We start from the raw sequence: 19315 nt of genomic DNA on the forward strand, positions 1-19315 counted from the left end.
GCTGTGAATGGTGCTAGAGCCTCAGGATCTTATATTAGAACAGTAGAGAGAATGCAGAGTTATAAAGATAACTCCAAACAATGAAAAGACAAGCAGACTCTGTGTCCTAGGAAAACTAGGAGGGAGAAGAAGCCAGCTGAGAAGGAGCCTGTGGAAGATACAGAGCAGAAGCTGGTCCTTGAAAGGAAGGAAAAGACCATGTGACAGCGGAGCGGGAAGCAGAGAGTAGGATGCTAGTGCTAGTATAGTAATGGTGGGGAGGAGGGTGTGTGTTAAAACATGTAGAAATATACCACTGATGTGAGTACCTCAAAGACGAACTGAAAGTGAAAAGTCCAGTTAAGAACAAACTTTGATAAACCAGGCCAGATATGATAAGGGCCTAGATCAGGCCAAAGGCACTAGCTGATTGCCAAGAACATCTAAATTTGAGAAACATTTCAAGTTTAATTGACAAGACTGCAACCAATGGGATGAGACAGAATGAAAGACACAGAAGTTACACAAACTGACCTAGGTCGTACCTGGTAAGTAGCGGAAGATACTTAGAATTGGAAGCCTAGAGTTTAGTTGCCATATTGGATGGGTTCATCCAGGCAAGGAGAGCTGGGAAATTAGGAGAGAGCTTTGCCATTTAAAATGTGCTTCAGTAAGGAGGAGATTGAAAAAACCCGGACAGAGGGGAGTCATGAGAGCCAAAGGAGGAAGAGCATCTGATGGAGGAGTGATCCACAGCATCAATTGTCAACAGAGCCTAGAGAGACAAAAACTAAGAAGTGCCCTTTGGAGGTAGCAGGCAGTAAGACATTTGTAATTTAGAGAAAATGGTTACTGTGGAACCAACCTTGTGGAAGTTACTTAAAATTTTTGTGCCTAGGGTTTCTCTTCAGATAATACTAATATGTGCATCAATGAATTCTTATAAAGATTACATAAGAGTATTTGGAATATGCTGCCACATAATATGGGCTCAATCAACATATGTTTTTGTTGTTGCTGTTGTGTGTCTACAATGTACTAGATGATGCTAAACACACTTTCTTAATTTATTAGTGACAACATTCCTAAGAAGTCGGTGTTATTATTTCCCATTTTATAGGTAAAGCATGTGAAATCAGGTGGCTAAATAATTTCCCAAGGACAAATTGGTAGATTGCTTCCAGGGACAGCCACAACCATCCCTCTCACTCCATATGTCCTTTTTCAACATGACTTTACCACTCCTTGAACCAAGTAGTTGAGTCTGTTTCCCTTCCCCTTTGAATTGGGCTGGCCCTGTGACTTACTTTAACCAAAAGAATATGTGAAAGTGATATTCTGGTGTCAGAATGGTGGTTGACAAGGACGTGCAGAAAAGGGAACCTTTGTGCATGGCTGGTGGGAATGTAAATTGGTGCAGCCACTATGGGAGACAAAATGGAGGTTCCTCAAAAAATTAAAATTGAACAACCATATGATTCAGCAATTCTTCTTCTGGATATATATATGAAGGGAATAAAATTGCTATCTTGAAAAGACATCTGCACCTCCATGTTCATTGTAGCATTATTCACAGTAAACAAGAGATGGAAACAACCTAAATGTCCATCAATGGACCAATGGATCAAGAAAATGTGGAAAATGTGACACACACACACACACACACACACACACACACATACAGGAATATTATTCAGCTTTAAAAAATGAAGAAATCCTGCTATTTCTAACAATATGGATAAACCTGGAAGGAATTATGCTAAGTGAAATAAGCCAGACTGAGAAAGACAAATACTGCATGGTATCATTTGCATGTGGAATCTAAAAATCAAAAACAACCAGTCAAACAAAAAAACCTGATCTCACAGAAACAGAGTAAAATGATGGGTGCCAACGGTTGGGGATTGGTAAGATGGAGAGATATATGCTAAATTCTCAGTTGTAAGGTTCTGATGTACAGCATGGTGATTATAGTTAATAATACAGTATTGTCTACTTGAAATTTGCTGAGAGTGATCTTAAATATTTTCACCACACGCACAAAAAAAGTTTTTAAAAGAGTAAAAATTTAACAGGTGATGCATGTGTTAATTCACTTGATCTTGGCAATCATTTCACAATGTATATGTACACCAAATCATCATGTTGTACATTTTAATTATAAGCAATATCACTTATCAATTATTCCCCAATAAAGTTGGGGGAAAAATAATTTTAAAAAATGAAATCTTATAAATCTTTCATGCTGCTCTTAAACTATATCCTGCTTCTAAGACCCAGATTCTGTTCTTGGGAAGTGGTTTGGCATTCCTAATGGCAGAACTTCGTATTCACTGGCATTTGTTTGATTCAGTTCCTTGCCAGGTAGTTGCCTTTAACAAAAGAAAACAACCGACATGACTTGTTTTTAGTGAGCCCATGCTATTTCCCAGTGATTACCACTCCTGTGAAATACTCCCAGACTTGCTTAATTAACCCTGATAGGAATTCGACCTCACACTTGCTTTAGAGCCTGCACTATAATTCACCTGGACCAGGACACAGGCATGAACTCATGTTCTGTGACAACCACTCTCTCATCTTGGGCATCAATCTTGTAAATCTCTAAACTTAGTCCTTCCCTGTTTGGAGTGAATTTTTCTTAACAGATGAAATGGGAAATTTGGGATTGGGTGGCTCCGCTTTGCCTGTGTGTCCATTATCATTACACTAAATAACAGGTTGTTCTGGAATGTTCAAAATCTTTATTCTTCCTTCCTGAGCTGTGCTTGTTCCCTCCCAGTTTCATGATTGCCAATTATAAAGTTATAATTCCAATTTCTTTGACTTTAAAGAGAGTAGAGATTTATTAGCTTTAGTATTTAAAAGATAAACCATAAAAGGAGTATATTAAAAGGAACAGACGGCAATGTTCTGGGTCAGAGGGCCTGGCACTCCTCTGCTGTCTCCTCTTAGTAGATACTCATGGTTCTACATTTTTTCGTCTTTTCAGAATGAGGACTAGGGAAGGGTGGGGGAGGGAGCAGAGGTCAGATTTCTGCTGACTGAGAAAAACCTACACCTAAGTACCTTCTGCCACTAAGTAACGTTTTTGTAATACTTTTTGTGTCCCTGGAGCTGCCTTTCAAAGTGGCTAATGTCCCTCACCCTAGACAGGTCTGGGAAACTGCTGGAGTCACTCTGGATTCTGGAAAGGGATAAAGTCCAAAACTGACTAGACTGTGTCACAGTGGTGATGAAACATCCAACTAGCTAAAGAGGCGTCAGAAGAAAAGAATACCTTTCCTTGTCTTCCACATCAAACTTCCTTCCATCCTCAGTGTTAAAAATAGGTTGACCTGCACTCAAGTGCTTGGTTATTAAGAAAAGGGGTCAATGTGCATGTTTATGAGCAACAGTGTTAGCATTAAGCACTTAAAGAAGTGCTCAACAATCCCTTTCTTGATCTTTTGTTTATCAATAAATGGCTTGGACAAAAATGTCTGCTTATACAGAGAGTAATAGAGGGAGAGAGAGAAAGGGGAGGTAGGGAAGGAGGGAGAGAATCCATCTCAGTGTCTCTCTAGCCTTATTCAGAAGACCCTAAGACCATATATTTTTCTTAGCCTTCATTCTATCCAGAGAACCAAACTTTAGGTTGTCTGCTGAAGAGCTCAGTATTTAGTCATATTTAATCAGCCAACCAATTAATCATATGTCTACTGAGTCCTCACTAAATGCAAGGGTTTTTTGATAGAACTTCTGGGTTGAATATTAAATTTCCATATTTAAGCTTTCTTCTTATATATTTTATTTGTTATTTAAATGTTATCTTCTTAGTACTGCTTAAACTTTGAGTTATCCCAATGGCAAATTTTCCTGTCTTTTCTTTCCCTCCTCTAACCTACCTGCTCCTGATTTTCTTCTCTCTCATTTCATTCCATAAATCCATTCTTCAAAGCTTTCATCAGGAAGCAAAGTAGAATTTGGAATCTTAGAGGTCCATTTCAAATTTTTTATTATAATTATATTTTTCTATAGTTTTTTGAGCTAATGCTATGTGCTAGATACTCTAAAAAATATTCTAAATATATTGCTCATATAATCTCCATAACAACCATAGGAACAGGGTATTGTTATTAACTATCTCTTCTTTTCAACTGAGGAGACATAAGCACAGAAATTAAGTAGCCTGTGCAAGTTCACAAAGCTAGTCAGTAGTCATGATGGACTGTGTGACTCCTGAGACCTGACTTTAACACTGCTCTCCTTTACAGGTGGGTATGGTGGATTCAGGTAACAGCACAGAGTTCACGTCCTGAAGCTGAATGAACCCAAAGGTCAAAAGAGCAAAACTGGCATTGTGCCTTCACCGACTCTGGTAGATGTTATCAGATCTACATCTCGATTTGGTTTTCTGCATGTGAGGGTGGGTAGGATCTGACCAATGTACATTTATGTCCTGTGGGGTCTTTACAGATTGGCTTAAGTGTTCATTTATAGCTGGCATTTATTGAACAGTTGCTCCATACCATATACCAAATGTTGTGCTTTATGTTCTTGGCTTAACTGAATCACAACCATTTGAAATAGATGTTGTTATCATCCTGACTCTAGAGATGGCAACACTAACACCCTGTGATCTAAGTCACCTGCCTAAGGTCACACAGTTAGCAAATGATGAAATGAAGATTCAAACCCACGTTGGGGAGATTCCAAGACTTCAAGGAGAGTTAGATTTCAATTATCACACAATACATCTCCCCGTGAATTTCTTATCAGAAAAGTCTGGCAGGAGTTTTCAAGTTTTATATACATTCTTGGAGACCCTTATGATCCCCTTGGACAATTGCAGGAAAACCAAATCCACACTCTGCAATGAATTACATGTAGCTTACTGAAGAATTGATTGGGGCACCTGGGTGGCCTAGCCAGTTAAGCATCCAACTCTTGATTTCTGCTCACGTCATGATTTCACAGTTTATGAGATCGATCCCCACATTACGCTCTGTGCTGACAATGCAGAGCCTGCTTGGAATTCTCTCTCTCCTTCTCTCTCTGCCCATGCCATGTGCTCTCTCTCTCTCTCTCTCAAAATAAATAAACTTAAAAAGAAAAGAATTGACTAAAGCCCAGCTGACTATGTGATAAACTACAAGTAAAACACTCTGATCTGTTATTCTGCTAACCCATTCCCACCTGACTAAGATCCCACTGCATTCTGGATTCTCTCCACTGGGTCTCCCAGAATGCATTCTCTTGCTACTTTTCTTCTGTACTTCTGCCTTTCGTGCTGGCATTAGAATTGCCTTTTTCAATACAGAGACCTCAACTTTTCTATCTGCAACTTATGAAACTTGAGATTTTGCACCAAGCGTTTCCACTAACCAGATGTAAGTTTTCCTGCCATTCAGTAACTGCAAAATAATTGCTGTCCTCTACCACACAAATACTTTTTCTCTCCTTGTGTTTGGGCATACTTTACTGTTTCTCTATTATCTCTTTTCTCTCATTTCCCTATGGGTCTCTAAAATACACGCTGTGTGTGTGTGTGTGTGTGTGTGTGTGTGTGAGAGAGAGAGAGAGAGAGAGAGAGAGAGAGAGAGAAAGAGAGAAATAATCTCTGACTTCTTGTTGGAAAAAAAGGAACTCTTTTCAGGGCTTGGCCAGTTGAGGAAGTAATGGACTTTCTCTGTTGCAGTACAAAGCAGCTTCCCTAGATACAAATGGATGTAGCAAATAAACTATTTTTTCTTCTTTTGAACCATTTTACTTCCCGTGGAAGGATATTTGTTTCCAAAAAAGGTTAGAAGTCTTCAGGTTCATCAGGGCACAATTGTAAGCCCAGGTAAGGGTTTATTTCTCATTTCTTGAAGGGTCTTTTGAAATCAGATCTCTTCTTTTAGAATGCAATGTATGGAAAGGAAGGGAAACTCATCAAGAGCAGATAATGAAGGTTTTGTGCAAAATCTGAACTTTAATGAACTGTAGATGGTTGCCTGGCTTTGAGGGTTTAATTAGAAGAAGAGGTGTATCTTTTAAACTATAACTTTAGCTCTATTGATTAAAATAAAAGCACAAGCCTTAATTTTCTTTTAGATATAAAAAAAGGGATCATTATATATTGGTTCTCCTGTTTGAAACAGTTCTATTTAAAGCAACATAATGTTATTTGTGAACGGCTTTAAGGATGCTGACTCAATAAAATAGCAAGAGGTGGTCTTGTTCATTTTTTGTTTTAAACATGCTTAGGAGGGGCACCTGAGTGGCTTGGTTGGTTAAACATCTGACTCTTGATTTCAGCTGAGGTCATGATCTGGAGGTTCATGAGATAAGCCCCTTGTCAGGCTGTGTGCTGAAAGGCAGAGCCTGCTTGGGATTTTCTCTCTCCCCCTCTCTCTCTGCCCCACCCCACCCTCTCCCTCCTTAGCACACATTCACCCATTCTCTCTCTGTCTCTCAAAATAAAAAAAAAATTTAATAAAATAAAATAAATAAAATTTTTAAAAATTAAATGTTTTGGATATTAAAAGATATAGTCAAAGCTTGTTTTGTGAAGTTGTTTTTTCTTTTAGATTTTTATTATGCCATTTTGGAGAAAAATGTCTTGCACATATTATTCAAGAAAGAAAAAGTAGGGGCGTTTGGGTGGCTCAGTTCGTTGAGCGTCTGACTTCGGCTCAGGTCATGATCTCATGGGTCATGGGTTCCAAGCCCTGTGTCCGGCTTAGTAATGACAGCTCAGAGCCTGGAGCCTGCTTCAGATTCTGTCTCCCTCTCTCTCTTTCCCCCCTCCCCCACTCGCACTCTCTCTCTCTAAAATAAACAAACACTAAAATATTTTTTTAAAAAAGAACAGAAAAAAGAGAGAAAAAAGTGTTTAAAGTGTTCTTTCTCCTTGAATTATGTTCCTATTTTCCTTTGGTCTCCAGTAGTATTAGGCTCACTTAAGGGTAAATCTGTTCTATGGAACTTCAAACACAAATGCAAGTTAAAACACAGAAGATGGCTCTTACCTTTGAACACAGACCTCCAAGGATAGAGTTGGGGTGGGGGAGAGGAATTAAAGCTGGAAAGGCCTAATGGCTGGGTATTCTCAAGACATGGCAGCTGGTTACCTCAAAGTGAGTTATCTAAGAGTATATCTAAGAACCCAAGATATAAGCCACAGCTTTTTATAACCTAATTTTTGAAGTGAGATATAGTCACTTCTGTCATATTCCATTAGTTACACAAACTAAACTTTTATACGGAGTGTGGGGAACTCCACAAAGGTGTGAATAACAGGATGTGGGAAGCCATCTTGGAAACTGGTTACCGCAGCGGGAAATTCTCCACAGTAAGAGTGTATAAAAGGAGCTTGATGGTCGGAAAACATGAAAAATGTTCATAAGTGCAGTGCTTTCCAATCTTTTTCACATTGTGGCAGACATGGAAAATGATGCTATTTATTCAGCAAGCTCAGGTTAATGGATGAGTCTGTTTGTAGACAGACCAACCCTGTGGCTTTGGCCAGCTCAGTCTTCTGGTTACACTAAGGACTGAAGGAATCAATATCTTTTACACCTATAACCTCTTTATGTGCTAAAACATTCTTCTCTCTTCTTCCAGTCTTGCCTCCTACAATCCTTTTTTCTAAGAGCAGCTACAGTGATCTATTAACTCATGAGTTAAATCACATCAATTCATTACCTAAACTTCAAATGGCTTCCAATTGCAGTGGAAATTAAAAATCCAAACTCCTTTGTTTGATCTATAGTGTCCAGCATAACTGAGTGGAATCCCCTCTGCCTTTCTGACACAACCTTGTATTACTCTCCCCCTTGCTCTCCCCAGTCACATTGTTTTCTTCTTCCCCCAAATACAATCAGTTCTCAGCTCAGTGGTGTTTCACTTGCTCCTTCCTCTATCTTAGACATATGTCCTCAGATGGCTCCTTCCTTTTCTTACTATTTTAGCTTAAACACACCTTCATAGAAAGGCCTTCCATGTTGACCCTATTTAAATGCCCTATTTCACACTAATCTATTTCTTTCATATCACTTATCACTATCAGAAAAAATCTTGCTAATTCTACCAAATCACAAATATTTATCAAACACCTACTATGCACCAGAAACTTCTAGGTGCCAAGTATCTGTTTGCTTGTTTTTTCCTTAATTCCATTCCTCATTGCTCATGATATATAGGGACTTTTTCTGTCATTGCTGAGAATCCAGCATCCAGGACAGTGCCTGACTCTTAGGAAGTATCCAGGGAATATTCATTAAATGAAAAAATGGTGGATGATGACAGGTAGCGCTCAAATCCAGATGGGCCAGGGTACTCACAGGGCAGTAGCTTGGAACACGTAAGAACCAGTGTCATATGCCAAAGAGTCACATGAATTAGGAGATGAGAATTCCAAGTGAATGCAGGACAGGGAGTAAGACTGTGGAGAACCAGAAGCAAGATGGAAGGAACTGGTTCATTGGGAAAAAAGTGAAGCTTCCCTCCATGGCCATGTCTTTTACTGTCAGTCTTGTCCCTGCAGACCCAAGCGAGCAAAGTGCAGTAACAGCTATTGAATAGCATCCCCCATCCCCCAAATTCATGTCCACCTGGAACCTCAAGAGAGTGACCTTATCTTAACACATAGTCTTTGAAGATGTGATGAGTTATGGATCTAGGGTGAAATCACCCTGTATTTAGGGGGAACTCCTTCTAAGAAGAGGAGAGGGCACAGAGCAGATGACAGAGATAAGACTGCAGTGGTGCAGCTATAGGCCAGGGAATGTCAAGGAATTGCCAGCAGCCATCAGAAGCTAAGAAAAGGCAAGGGAAGGTTCTCATAGAGCTTCCAGGAGGAGTGTGGCCCTGCCAACACTTTGATTTTGGACTTCCAGCCTCCAAAATTGTGAAAGAATCAATTTCTGTTGTTTTAAGTCCCCAAGGTTATGGCAATTTGTTATAGCAGCCCTAGGGAGGTAATACAACAGCTGTGCTGTTATTTTTTTTCCTGGGCATAAAGCACGTGTTCAATAATTCAGCCAGGCAAATTTGTAGCCAACAACTTACCCAGTACTTGGCATGATGATTTCAAAATTTTTTGTTGAAATAAATGTTTGATGATTTGATGACCTGGTGTAATTTGGAAAAAAAAAACCTTAGGAGAAATATATCAAAACTTTCAAGATTCTGTCTATGGATATGAAGAGTCAAAAGCACCCTGAGGATGCTGACCTTTTCCTGCTGGCTGAAATAAAAATGCATTACCTTTGTCCATATAATTATACAAGACCTAAGGTCAAAATGAATAAGAAAACAGAAGGGCTTGGAAACATGTCTGTAATTTTTATGCCAAGTTTGAAATATTTTACCTTGAATCTGCATCCAAGATTTAGTTCTCTATTACCTGTGTTGTTTTCTTGTGCAACAAATAGGGCCCTGGGCCAACAGCAAAGCTACCTGGACTATTTAGGATCAGTTCAGGCTAATGAACTGAGCACCTCCTGGATAATTATGACTGTGTCAGTCACTGTGACCTTTGAAAATATATAATATCAGCTCTTATCCTGTGGGACCTCCCAATTCTGGAGAAGGAACAGACCATGGTACCTAGATAAAACATAGAACCATGCTAAAGTTTTTTTTTTAAATATAGAATTATGAAACAATGCAGATGGATGGAGAGAGTAACTATATCAAAAAGCATCTGTCTATTATCCAGTCGTGTGGCCATAAGTAAATGCCTCTCTGGATATAGGTATTCCATTGCCAAAATGAACATGTTTTACAAGACAAGGTCCTTTTAGGCATTGACAGCATAACCTCGACCTTGGATTGTCTGTTTCATGTGTGTGGTTTCATCTCCCCTGTTATGACTATGAGGGGGTAGATCCTGTTCCAGTGCCCAGGGTGTTGTCTGGCCCATAGTAGGCATCTGTTAAATGCGTGTTGATTGGTTGAAGACTGAAATTCGTCTTTCTCACCTATTCTAGTATCTCAGAATCGGGTAAAATTTCTTACCCCAAATTGACAGGTTTCAAATAACGGAAGTTAAAGACAAATAATAAATGCTCTCAGGGAGCTACTCCTGGCTTAGCACCTTACCCTCATGAATCCTGACAAAAGGCTTGAGAAGGGCTTTTTGGATCAGTTTTACTTTGATAGTAATCTGTCAAAAAGCTCCCTTTTCCAAACTGATGTAAGGCCCTCACCCTCCATGACCTTCTCTGACTCAACATGGTAGACAATGACTACCATGAGCCTGTATTTGTGAATGTTTCTTGAGGATGTGAGTGTTTAGAGGTGACTGGTGTGTGTGTGTATATGTGTGTGTGTGTGTGTGTGCGTACATGCACACACATATACACAAAACTTTAGAGTAAATGTGAAATTTAGTAATGTGCATGCAAGATGTATGAGAGAGACTCTGAGTGTGCACTTGTGTTGTTGATTAGTTCAGTAGAGGAAGGGAGTTCTTTATGCCCTGCACAATTCCATGCCCCACCTCAAGCCTCCCTCCAAGTTAGCAGAGTTTATCCTAAAGAACAAGTTCCATGGAGATGGGGGCTCATGCCTCTTTCCTGTCAGTCTTTTTTTTTTTTTTTTTTAATTTATTTATTTTTGGGACAGAGAGAGACAGAGCATGAACGGGGGAGGGGCAGAGAGAGAGGGAGACACAGAATCGGAAACAGGCTCCAGGCTCCGAGCCATCAGCCCAGAGCCTGACGCGGGGCTCGAACTCACAGACCGCGAGATCGTGACCTGGCTGAAGTCGGACGCTTAACCGACTGCGCCACCCAGGCGCCCCTCTTGTCAGTCTTTTGGGCCTCCATTCCCTATTCTTTGGGGGTAGGATTCAATGCACTGTGCAACTTTAGATAAAGATGACCATGGAAAAGTGGCCACTCTCAGGGAGTTGGTGGTTTTTTTTAGAGTATTAAAAAATAGTAAGCAAGCAAGCTTGGCTATCTCTAGTGAATAGATAATGTTCTGTCTGTTAGAAGAACTGTTGTCTGGAAAGTTTTTTTTTTTTTTTGCAGACATTTGTTTTCAGTTTATGACCTGCTCTGCTCCCAGAGGGGCAAGAGAATAAATCATCTGTTGTTCAAAAGAAAGAACCATAAAATAAAAAACAAAGGCCCAAAAAGCTGACTATTTTCCAGTTTAAACCATGCATGTCTGAGTGAATATGTATGAGTTAAGGGCCAACAGGGCTAAAGTGTAAGCAGGTCCAAGTCTGGGCCTCCAGAGACTATGCCATGAGTGTTAATATTAATCTGGGATTTTCAGGGAACACAAAACAGCCTTATGTCACACCACTAACTCTGTTTCTGGGTCAGGATGACTCCTGAGGCAAAAGAACTCTGTACCGGGCAAGCAAGCTTAAGGTTTCTCTTCTTGTCCACCAACACCCCTCCCCTCCCCCATCACTTGCTGTTTTATCACAAAACTAATGGCGAACAGAGAGCAAACCCATTTGTGGAGCTGTTGCTGTTCTAAGCACTTTACAAGCATTGACTCACTGAATCCTTAAAATAATGCTATCAGATAGGTGCTATTATTATCTCCATCTCATAAGTAAAGAACCTGAAGCCTAGACAGATTAAGTCACTTGCCTAAGGTGACACAGCCAGTACGTAGGAAAGCTAGAGTTCAAATCCAACCAGTATATATAGAGACTGCTTTATTAACTGCAACACCATACTATCTGACTGACCAGGCCCCTGTTACAGCCAGGTTCTAGAAATGGACTTGCAAAGTCAATATTAAATAAAATCACAGTTTAAAATAGAACAGAAATTTGGCATTAAGTATTTAGATATTGATTGATTTTTAGGATGATAACAAGGCAAATGTAAGGATGGGAAATACTGGGAATGTGTTGTAACAACCCATGGTTGTACTAAAAAACGTACTGATAAGAGTAAGGAAGCTTTAGTGTTTTCTCTGCCTCTAGTCTTTTATACTATCAACCTCATATCTCTGGATACAGTGCTCCCCCATCTGTCTATATTAAGCCCTCAGCTATGTTGAGTCCTGGGAATTGAATTCCCTAAAAGCATCCAGAAAGAGATGTATTACTGAGGACATTGTTGTGTGTGGCTGGAGTGGGAAGAGGTCCAAGGAGAGTGGCTCTTCTGCAGCCTTTGGTAGGTGAATGCCCTGGACCTCTTGGATTCTCCTCACTTAAGGCTCTCTCTACACTTTTGTGATTAGCTTTACTTGGTATCAACTAGATTTTTGAACAGTATTCCTATGTAACTTTCCATGTTTTCACAGTATGTCACTGGGAAGGAAGGCAAGACAGGCTCCTCCTGAGCCTTTGAGTTGTCTCTTCTAAAACACATTTACATACGTATCTTAAGAATCAAGTGGAATCATGAAAATAGATGTTTTGGTATAATATATTGTGGCATGCTGCTTTATACAATGATGCATCCTTCAACATATCATTGTATTTCCTACACTCTGACTCTATTAAACATTTAATTCCATTCAGAATCCCAAATCAGAGTCTTCAACCAAATTTATCAGCTATCTGGCATATACTTGATTATTTCTCCCACTGAAGTAATTATCTGTTATTGCATAACAGATTACCCTAAAACTTAGGAACTTAAAGCAACACACATTCATTTTCAAACAGTCTCTGTAGGTCAGGAATCCAGGTGTAACTTAACTGGGTTCTGGCTCAAGGTTTCTTATGAGATGTAGGCAAACTGCAGGTCATGGCTATGGTCTCATCTGAGGAGAGACAGATGGGGGAGACAGTATCCCTTTCCAGGCTCATGTATGCGATTGTTTGCATGCTTCATTTCCTTGCAGGCTGTTAACCTGAGTGCCTGAGTTTCTTGCTAACTACTGGCTGGAAACCTCCTTCAATTCTTTGACATGTGGGCCTCTCCATTGGGCAGCTCACAATATGGCAGCTGGCTTTCCTCAGAGTGAGTAAGAGAGAATGCCCAAGATGAAATCTTCAGTCTTTTTGTAACCTAATCTTAGAAATAATATCCCATCACCTCTGCTGTATTTTATTTGCTAGAAGTGAATCACTAAATCTAATCCATAATCAAGGGAAGGGACTTACACAAAGGCATGAACATTGGGAGGTGGGGATCATTGGGGTCCATCTTAGAGGCTACCCACTACACCCTTTAGAGCAGGGCCATTCCAACTGGGAATTATTTATACTCAAGCATCTGCAACCTAGTACTTCCCAAATTCTCCATCTTTCAAGTCTTATCCTTTGCATATTGTCCAAATAAGATTGTTCAAGCAGTCACCCTAATATTGTACAAAGTCCACCTACCTCTGCCACTGGTACTGTCCCTTGGATTTCCAGGAAGGGCTTATGTTCTGATGTTATGTTCCATCCTGAATCCCACTGACTCATCATGGCCTGCCCCTAAAAAGTTTTCTTTGTTTCTGGGTCTGTATAGACTCTTTTCCTCTTCCTTCATACTCACAAAGTACCACAAACATTAGGTTATTTTAGATAACAGATTTCTACGGAAGGTGTAGAGATATTAATAGGTAACTATAGTCAGTAAAGAAAATACCCTCAAATTTGATAGCAGACATAATTGTTCCTAGAAATATATTAGCCATTCTCCATTATTAAAAATTTCTCACTGGCTGGAAAGCTCTGGACTAGCTTAACCTGCTGATATGTTGTTGGGGCTCTTCACCCCTTCCAGCTCTGTCATACATCTCATATTTCTTCATAATATTCTAGGAACTCAAAAATTTTCTCTTCATTTGTTTACTTTGGGATGCTTGTGCTAGTTTGGGACCATCCTCATCCATTTCTGAGATTTTGGTAATGTTGATTTTTGAATGGGAAGGGGTTGAAACATTTACCTGTCTTCTGGGGCAGCTTCATGGCCCCTACTACAACTTCCCATTTTTTACTCAAAGACCAGATATCTCAACATACTTAGGGACACAGAAAAGGCAGCTGTGTGTGGCTCAGTCAGTTAAGCATCTGACTTCGGCTCAGGTCATGATCTCACTGCTTGTGAGTTTGAGCCCCGCATCGGGCTCTGTGCTGATAGCTCAGAGTTCAGAGCTCAGAGCCTGGAGCCTGCTTGGGATTCTGTGTCTCCCTCTCTCTCTGCCCCTCCCCCACTCACACTCTGTCTCTCTCTCTCTCTCAAAAAATAAACATTAAAAAAAATTAAAAGAAAAGGCAGATGTGACAAAGATGCAAAAGTTTCTATTGTCCCTTATCCCTAGGGTGGCAAGTGCTTACTCGTCTAATATTTACACAATCACATAGGAGCATTCTAGTGGTGGGTCAAGAAAATTTGTTTCAATGTGAATTTCTGTGTCCATCTATACAAAGAAGCATTTGGCAGCTTCTATTTCTAAAATATTTTTAAAGTTCTCTTCCAGGCACCTTGTTACAAGAATATGATCTCATTTTAGAAAGAAGAAACTCTATACTCATATAAATATATAGAAAACAAATCTAGAAGAAAAACATAGCCAACTGCTAGAGTATTTACAGCTGATGAGTGAGGTTATTTTGGAGGAGTTCTGTGAGAGGGGAATGGAAGGACTAAGTAATAAGAGGGATTTTTGCCTTATGTATTACATATGTCTGTATATTCTTAAATAATTCAGGGGCGCCTGGGTGGCTCAGTCAGTTAGGCATTCAACTTCAGCTCAGGTCATGATCTCATGGTTCATGAGTTGGAGCCCTGTATCGGGCTCTGCGTTGATGGCTCAGAGCTTGGAGCCTGCTTCAGATTCTGTGTCTCCCTCTCTCTCTGCTCCTCCCCCACTCATGCTCTGTCTCTCTCTCTCTCTCTCTCAAAAATGAATAAACTTAAATTTTTTAAAAATAAATAAATGTAGGGGCGCCTGGGTGGCTCAGTCGGTTGAGCGTCCGACTTCGGCTCAGGTCACGATCTCGCGGTTCGTGAGTTCGAGCCCCGCGTCGGGCTCTGGGCTGATGGCTCAGAGCCTGGAGCCTGCTTCCGATTCTGTGTCTCCCTCTCTCTCTGCCCCTCCCCCGTTCATGATCTGTCTCTCTCTGTCCCAAAAATAAATAAACGTTAAAAAAAATTTAAAAAAAAAAAAAATAAATAAAAAAATAAATAAATGTATTCTTCTTGTGTATTTAAAATTTAAGAATAAAGCATCCTTGTGGCGCCTGGGTGGCTCAGTCGGTTTAGCAGCCGACTTCATCTCAGGTCATGATCTCATGGTCCATGAGTTCAAGCCCCACGTCGGGCCCTGTGCTGAGAGCTCAGAGCCTGGAGCCTGCTTCGGATTCTGTGTCTCCCTTTCTGCCCCTCACCATCCCTCCCCCCTTTAAAAATAAATAAAATACATTTAAAAAAATTTTTAAAAAAGAATAAAGCATCCTGGCACTAAACAAAAAGAAAAGTTTGTAGACAAAGAAACTAAGGCCAGCTTCATAATATTCTTCAGCAATGTTAAGGACCAGGAAGTAATGGAACAATATGTGACAATTTTAATGGAAAAAAAAGTGTATGAGAAGAATTTTTGTCTTCAGCTATTTTTCCATTCCTGATGGCAATGGAAAGAAAATATGTGCATAATATATGTAATTCTATGTCTTATTGTACCTAAACAGGTCAAGACTCAAAATAAAAAATCAAAGAATGTGTAATTTGTAGTATAAAATGATTGAAGAAGAATGTAAATTTCAATAAAAGAGATAATTCATTAATTTATTTAAGAAATATTAATTTAAACCCACTAAATACCAATTGTGTGTCAGGTACATTTATAAGATCTTAAATGCATCATATAAATAAAACAAAGACCTCTGCTCTTATGGAATTTTCATTCTAATTACATAATGTGCTAGATGGTCCTATCATTATTATTATTATTATTTTTATTTTTAAAAAGGGAAACACTTGATAAAAGGCATCCAGAGTATGGGGAAGGAGGTGGCCAGGTTACAATTTCCAAAATGACAGTTTAGAGGTACATGTCAAATCTGGAATAAACCAATGAAAATAATATAGTAATATATTAGAAGAATTATATGCCCAGAATAGTATGCAGACTTTATTCTTAGAATACAAGTTCACTTCTAACTAACAAATTTATTAATATTGCCCATCAGTAATAGGTCAAAGAAGAAAAGCAGCATGATTACTCCCACAGTTGTCCTAAAATGATCCCATAAAATTTTGTATCTATTCCTGAGAAAAAGTCTTGGAAAGTAAGCAAGGGAGAAAATGTCCTTAACAATGAATATAAAAATCTAGAGGCAACATTCTGAATGCTGAAACAACAGAAATATTTCCTTTGAAATTCAGGAACAACAACAACAAAACCCTAATATCATTATTATTTAACATTACTTTGTAAATTTGCAAAACAATAAAAGAGCTAAAGGGAGATAGGTACCACTATTAAAGTAAGGAAAAGTTATTTTACAAATCACTGATTTGTTCTAGAAGAGTCAAGAAATTAAAAAAAAAATATTCAAATTAATTAGAGAAGTTAGGAAGATGTTCAGATGCAAACATACATATAAAATCTTAATAGGTGCCTCTTTTTACCAGTAGTAATCTAGTCAAAATTATGATGGTAAGACTATTTTATTCTATGTCATCTAAAATAATTAAGCACATTTAAAAGAACAGTAATAAGAGAGCTGTGAAAAGCAATTTAGAGAATTGTGTCTCATCTATATGAAGAAAATTAGAAAACAGAGAGACATAATAGGAGAATAAATGGAGAGATAAACCATGTTCCTGAATGGGAATATTAAAAATTATAAAGGTGATTATTTAATTCTTCTCAAATAATTTAAAAGTTTAATGTGATTCCAATAAAAATCTGAGTTTTTCCAATTTTTAAGTGACAAAGTGATCATATAGCTCATTTTAAAAGTATATAGTTTTGAATAGTGAAAAAGTTTCAAAAAGATAAAATAAAACAAGACCGAAAGGGTAATAAACAGAGATTTTTCTTATGAGATAATAAAGCCTACAATAACCTTTCAGTTATCAAGATGTTGTGTCTCTAGGGCAAGAACTGAGTTTGATCAATGGAGCAATATAAATATTTTAGAAACCAACACTCTTCTATGTAGGAATTTAAAATATAGTTAAATGCCATTGTAAATCAATATGTAAATTGAGGAGTATTCATTAAATGATGCTGGAACAACTGGTTAGGTATTTGGCAAAAAATAAAGCTAGATTGAAATGACTTAGTAATGTGCTTAAAATTAAGACAAAATAAAACTCAACAAAAGTAAACTAAATTAAACTAGAATAAACTATAAATGTGTATTTTGCAGACTCCAGGAAGGGGAAATGTTATCTAAGAACGAAAGACATAGAAGAAATCACAAAGCAAAAAATAAAAATAAAAAAAAACACAAAGGAAAAACAGTATATTTAATTTCTTAAAAATCTAAAACATGTATATTACCATATACATATAAATTACCATTAAATAAAATTAAAAGAAATTTGACAACCTGGAAAATTATTCATAGACAAAGTCTTAGTCTTCTTAAAATATGTTTTAAATTACTGTCAAATCAAGTGGAAAGGACAGACCAAAGTAACAAAGACAAGAAAGAAACAGAAAATCTCCAGAAATGACAAAACAAGTAATAAAATGGCATTAAATACATATCTATCAATAATCACTCTGAATGTAAAAGGACTAAATGCTTCAGTCAAAAGACAAAGGATGTCAGAATGTACAAAAAAAATAAGACCCATCTATATGCTGCCTACAGGAGATTCATTTCAGACCTAAAGACACCTGCAGATTGAAAATGAGGGGATGGAGAAACATTTATCATACAAATGGATGTCAATGGAAGGCCAGAGTAGTAATACTTATATCTGAAAAGCTAGACTTTAAACCAAAGACTGTAACAAGAGATGATGAAGGGCACTATATCATAATAAAGGGGACAATCCAACAGGAAGATCTAACAGTTGTAAATATTTATGCACCCAACATGAGAGCACCCAAATATATAAAACAATGAAACAAACATAAAGGAACACATTGATAATAATATACTAATAGCAGGGGACTTAAACACCTCAGTTACATCAATGGACAGATAAATCATCTAAGCAGAAAATCAACAAGGAGACAATGGCTTTGAATGACACACTGGACCAGATGGACTTAACAGAGATATTCAGAACATTTCATACTAAAATAGTAGAATATACATTATTTTCAAGTGCACATGGGACATTCTCCAGAATAGATCACATGCTAGGTCACAAATCAGGCCTCAACAAGTACAAAATAATTGAGATCATACTATGCATCTTTTCTGACAACAACACTATTAAACTTGAAGTTAACTGTATGAAAAAATTTAGAGGAGCGCCTGGGTGGCTCAGTCAGTTGAGCCTCAGACTTTGGCTCAGGTCATGATCTTACGGTTCATGAGTTCAAGCCCCGCATCAGGTTCTGTGCCGACAGCTCAGAGCCTGGAGCCTGCTTCAGATTCTGTGTCTCCCTCTCTCTCTGACCCTCCCCCGTTCATGCTCTGTCTGTCTCTGTCTCAAAAATAAATAAAGATAAAAATTCTTTTTTTTAATTTAGAAAGACCACAATTGCATGGAGGTTAAACAACATGTTACTAAACAATGAATGGGTCAACCTGGAAATCAAAGAAGAAGTTTAAAAATACACGTAAACAAGTGAAAATCAAAATACACAGTCCAAAACCTTTGGGATACAGCAAAAGTGGGCCTAAGAGGGAAGTATGTGACAATACAGGCCTACTGGGAGAAGCAAGAAAAATCTCAAATAAACAACCTAACCTTACACCTAAAGGAGCTGGAAAAAGAACAAAGCTTAAAGCCAGCAAAAGGAAGAAAATAATAAATATTAAGCAGAAATAAGTGATACAGAAACTAAAAACAATAGAACAGATCAATGAAACCAGAAGCTGGTTCTTTGAAAAAAATCATTAAAATTGTTAAACCTCTAGCCAGACTTCCCAAAAAGAAAAGAGAAAGGGCCCAAATAAATAAAATCACAAATAAAAGAGGAGAAATAACCAACACCACAGAAATATGAACAATTATAAGAGAATATTATGAAAAACTATATGTCAACAAATTTGACAACCTAGAAGGAATGGAAAAATTCCTAGAAACATATAAACTACCAAAACTGAAACAGGAAGAAGTAGAAAACTTGAACAGACTGATAACCAGCAAAGAAATTGAATCAGTGGGCACCCAGGTGGCTCAGTTGGTTAAGTATCTGACTCTTGATTTTGGGTCAGCTCATGATCTTGGGTCAGGTCATGACCTCATGGTTTGTAGGATCGAGTCCCATGTCTGGCTCTGCACTGACAGCAAGGAGTCTGCTCAAGATTCCTTCTCTG

Source organism: Panthera uncia, chromosome D1 (assembly GCF_023721935.1).
Source record: "Panthera uncia isolate 11264 chromosome D1, Puncia_PCG_1.0, whole genome shotgun sequence".
Taxonomy (NCBI): Eukaryota; Metazoa; Chordata; class Mammalia; order Carnivora; family Felidae; genus Panthera; species Panthera uncia.